This window comes from Pan troglodytes, chromosome X (assembly GCF_028858775.2).
Source record: "Pan troglodytes isolate AG18354 chromosome X, NHGRI_mPanTro3-v2.0_pri, whole genome shotgun sequence".
Lineage (NCBI taxonomy): Eukaryota > Metazoa > Chordata > Mammalia > Primates > Hominidae > Pan > Pan troglodytes.
In genome coordinates, this window is record NC_072421.2 from 74,045,523 (window position 1) to 74,050,772 (window position 5,250).

At 39.5% G+C, this 5,250-nt stretch overlaps 1 pseudogene; it reads left to right on the forward strand.

Annotated features, from left to right (window-relative positions):
* Positions 1–3,521: 3,521 nt before the first annotated feature.
* Positions 3,522–4,777, forward strand: LOC100611612 (cobalamin trafficking protein CblD-like; annotated as a pseudogene).
* Positions 4,778–5,250: the final 473 nt, after the last annotated feature.

The window sequence follows — 5,250 nt, forward strand, 5'->3', positions numbered from 1 at the left end:
TAGAACCAGCTTTTTGTTTCATTTATCTTTTCTATTGTTTTTCTTGTTTCAATTTTATTTCATTCTGCTCTGATCTTGGTTATTTCCTTTCTTCTGCTGGGTTTGGGTTTGGTTTGCTCCTGTTTCTCTAGTTTTTTGAGGTATGACCTTAGAATGTCATTTTCTGCTCTTTCAGTTTTTTTAAGGTAGGCATTTAGGGCTGTAAACTTTCCTCTTGGCATAGTCTTCGCTGTATTCCAGACGTTTTTGTAGGTTGTATGGTTATTGTCATTCAGTTGAAAGAAATTTTTAGTGTCCATCTTGATTTCATTTTTTATCCAAAGCTCATTCAAGAGCAGTTTATTTAATTTTCATGTATTTGCATGATTTTGAAGGTTCCTTTTGGAGTTGATTTCCAGTTTTATTCCACTGTGGTCTGAGAGAATACTTGATATAATTTCAATTTTCTTAAATTTATTGAGGCTCATTTCATGGCCTATCATATGGTCTATCTTGGAGAAAGTTTTCGGTACTGTTGAATAGAATGTGTATTCTGTGGCTGTTGGATGAAATGTTCTCTATATATCAGTTAAGTCCATTGGCCCAAGGTATAGTTTGGATCCATTGTTTCTTTGTTGACTTTCTGTCTTGATGACCTGTTTAGTGTTGTCAGTGGAGTATGGAAGTCCCCCACTATTAGTGTATTACTGTCTGTCTCATTTCTTAGGTCTATTAGTAACAGTTTTATTAATTTGGGAGCTCCAATGTGAGGTTCATATATGTTTAGGATTGTAATATTTTCCTGTAGGACAAGGCCTTTTACTATTACATAATGTCCCTCTTTATCTTTTTAAACTGCTGTTGTTTTAATGTTTGTTTTGTGTTATATAAGAATAGCTACCTCTGATCACTTTTGGTGTCCATTTGCATGACATGCCTTTTCCCACCCTTTTACTTTAAGTTTTTGTGAGTCCTTATGTGTTAGGTGAGTCTCCTGAAGGCAGCAGATAGTTAGGTGTTGAGTTTGTATCTGCTCTGTGGTTCTGTATCATTTAAGTGGAGCATTTAGGCCATTTGCATTCAATGTTAGTATTGAAATGTGAGGTACAATTGCATTCATTGTGCTCTTTGTGCCTGTGTACTTTTTTGTGTGTATTGTTTTTGCTTTTTAACTTGTATACTTGTTTTATAGGTCCTGTGTCATTTATGCTTTAAAGAGGCTCAGTTTTGATATATCTCCAGGATTATTTTCAAGATCTAAGCTCCTTGTAGCAGTTCTTGTAGTGGTGGCTTGGTAATGGCGAATTCTCTCAGCATTTATTTGTCTGAAAAAGACTATATCTTTCCTTCATATATGATGCTTAGTTTCACTGAATACAAAATTCTTGGCTTATAATTGTTTTGTTAGAGGAGGCTAAAGATAGGTCTCCAATCCCTTCTAGCTTGTAGAGTATCTGCTGAGAACTCTGCTGTAAGTTTTTCTTTATAGGTTACCTGGTGCTTCTGTCTCACAGCTCTTAAGATTTTTTCCTTTGTCTTCATTTTGGATAACCTGATGACAATGTGCCTAGGCATGATATTTTTGTTCTGAAATTTTCAGGTGTTCTTTGTGCTTCTTGTATTTGGATGTCTAGGCCTCTAGCAACACCAGGGAAGGTTTCCTTTATTATTTCCCCAACTATGTTTACCAAGTTTTTAGAATCCTCTTCCTCAGGAACACCAATTATTATTAGGTTTGATCATTTAACATAATGCCAGACTTCTTCGAGGCTTTGTACATATTTTCTTATTCTTTTTTCTTTGTCTTTGTTGGATTGGGTTAATTCAAAGACCTTGTCTTTGAGCTCTGAATTTCTTTCTTCTTTGTTCAATTGTATTGCAGAGAGTTTCCAGAGCATTTTGTATTTTTAAAAGTGTGTCCAAACTTTCCTGAATTTTTGATTGTTTTCTAATTTAAGCTATCTTTTTTTTAATATTTCTTTCTTCACTTCTTGTATTGTTTCTTGGATTTTCTTTCATTGGGCTTTGCCTTTCTCTGGTGCCTACCTTATTAGCTTAATGACTAACCTCCTGAATTTTTTTTTTTTTCAGATAAATCAGGGATTTCTTCTTGGTTTGGATCTGTTGCTGGTCAACTAGTCATATTAACATAGTTGGTTTTCCGGTTCCTTCTCATTTGGGTAGGCGCTGTCAGAAGGAAGATCTAAGGATGAAAGCTGTTGTTCAGATTCTTTTGTCCCATTGGTTTTTCCCTTGATGTAGTACTTTTCCCCTCTTCCTATGGATGTGGCTTCCTGTTAGTCAAACTGCATTGATTGTTGTGTTTCTTCTGGGTCTAGCCACCCCGTGAGTCTACCTGGCTCAGGGCTGGTACTGGGGGTTGTCTGCACAAAGTTCTGTGTGGTGAACTGACTATGGGTGTCTCAGCCATGGATACAAGTGCCTTTTCCTGTGGAGGTGGTGGGTGGGTGCAATGGACTTCATGAGCTTTCCTACCTTTGGTGGTTTAATGCTCTATTATGTGCTGATTTGCCTCCTGCCGGGAGGTGGTGCTTTCCAGATAGCACGAGCTGTAGTGGTATGGAGAGGGACTGGTGGTGGGCAGGGCCCTAGAACTTTTAAGATTTATATTCCCTTTGTCTACTGCTACCACGGTGGGTAGGGAAAGACCAGGAGGTGGAGACAGGGGTAGGCATGTCTGAGCTCAGATTCTTTTTTCAGTCAGGTCTTGACGCAGCTGCTGTGGGAGATGTGGATGAGATTCCAAGGTCTGGATTTGTGTACCTAGGAAGATTATGGCTGCCTCTGCTGAGTCCTGCAGGTTGTCAGGGAAGTGGGGGAAAGCTGGCAGTCTCAGGCCTCATCCAGCTCCCATGCAAACTGAAGGACCAGACTGACTTTCACCGTGAACCCCCAACAGCTCCCGAGTCTGTTTCTAGGTGGTGGGCAAGACAGCCTTGAAAACTTACCCCAGGGTACCCACTTCCCAGCTGCAAAAAAAAAAAAAAAAAAAAAAAAAAAAAAGAAAAAAAAAAAAAGAAAAAAAAGAGAAGAAAAGAAAAGAAAAGAAAAAGGGCTTAGTTCTTCTCCTACCTGTGTAGTCTGCACACTGGATTTGTGTCCTCCCCTGAGTTCTGGTCAGGAGGCTTCTTGCTTTGTTCAAGTTGTTACAAATTTCAGCTGGATACTTCCTTCTCCCTGTGAAGTTTTGCTCCCTGCTTCTCTGGCCAACCTCCTGACGGATCTCTGTGGTGCCAGGCAGGAATGGCCTGCCTGGGGACCCAGCTAGCTTCAAGGGCCTTTCCACTGCTTCCTCTACCCCTGAGTTTCACTTGGCTCTCTAAATTGACTCAGCTCCAGGTGAGGTCGGAAACATCTCCCACAAACAGACCTTCAGTTTCTCCTGTGGGTGGATGTGTTTGGGAGAGAAGTTTCCCACTTCTGCAGATGGAGCGCTCACAGTATTTGGGGCACCTCCTGGGTCCAGCAGGAGCAGTCTACTTCCTTCAGAGGGTCTGTGAGTCCTGTCAGGATTGCTGGATTGTTCTTGCTAAAATTCACAATGTGAGACTCTGCATGCTGCTCTGTCTGGAGCGGCAATCTAGTCCTGCCTCCCCTTCGTCATGATCCAATGTTCTCAAGTCCTTCTGGTTTAGATGCTCTAGTGGTTTTTATTTCTTCGATTAGATTTTTTTTTTTAATGGAGTCTTGCTCTGTCACCCAGACTTGAGTGCAGTGGCATGATCTCAGCTAATTGCAACCTCCTCCTCACAGGTTCAAGTGATTCTCCTGCCTCAGCCTCCCGAGTAACTCAGATTACAGGCCCATAGGTAGACCATAAGTATATTTAAACTTATTCTGATTGGCAATTGGTTGAAAGAGTTATTATTTGTAGAAAGAAATGTCTGATTATGATAAGGGGTTGTGGAGACCTAGGTTTTATCGTGTAGATGAAGCCTCCAAGTAGCAGGCTTTAGAGAGAATAGACTGTAAATATTTTTAATCAGACTAAAGGCTTGTGTTAATGTTAATGCTGGAAGGGTGTAATGAGACATGTCCAACCTTCATTTTCCCACATGGTCCAAACCAGTCTTTCACTTTGAAAGTGCCAGAGTAGAGTGTGCAACCCAAGCATGTCCAGAATTGCTGTGAAGAGATTTTGAATCATTATTTCCAGAAGTGGCTAATAGCAAACTAATGATTCTGACTATAACACCACAAAACCAAGATTGATATGATAGTTTGACATGAAGAAGTAGAAATTGAAAGAGAAACACTCTTGGAAAAGTTTATCAATAGTGCTAAAGAAATTTGCTATGCACTTCAAGCTGAGGATAGTGGGCTGACTTAATTGGTTTGGCATTTTTTGGACCATGTATAAACAACCCTCTTTTTAAAACAGATGAAAGCTACTAACATTTAGGATTATCTGTTGATGATCTTGGATAATGTGAAGCGATTTATCATAGTCTCTGGGGCACCCATGTAGTTGTCGGAAGTATGTTCACTAATGCAACACCAGACAGCCATATTATAGAGAAATTAAGGGGAAATTAGCAGTAATATTAATTCATTTGCTGTACTATTTTTATGTAACCTTGGGGTTAATATATAGGCACTGTCAAACTAAAGTCTCTAAAAGATACTTATTTGTAAGTATTTATTTCAACATTTATGAATTTACAACATTGACAAGTAATAATGGGGTTTTAAAATTTCAAATGTTCATTATTCATATTATCATTGACTACATGTTGAGCACAACCACATTGTATAGGATGTGGTAATTAGCTTGTAACCAGGATATAATCTGTTATTGTTATTTCTCTTCTTTATTGGAAAAAACCCTCATTTTAATTATTTTTATCAAAAAAAATCACACATTTGGTTATTGATGGCTGGATATGGTGGCTCATGACTGTAATCCCAGCACTTTGGGAGGCAAGTGGATCACTTGAGGTCAGGAGTTCAACACCAGCCTGGCCAATACAGTGAAACCCTTTCTCTTCTAAACATACAAAAATTAGCCAGGTGTGGTGGCAGGCACCCATAATCCCAGCTACTTGGAAGACTGAGGCAGGAGAATAGCTTGAACCCGGGAGGTGGAGATTGTAGTGAGCCGAGATCACAGCATTGCACTCCAGCCTGGGTGACAGAGCAAGACTCCGTCTCAAACAAACAAACAAACAATTTTATGAATCTTAAACTGTGTTGTGGCCTAATATATGATCTATCCTGGAGCATGTTCTAAGTGCATTTGAGAATGTATAT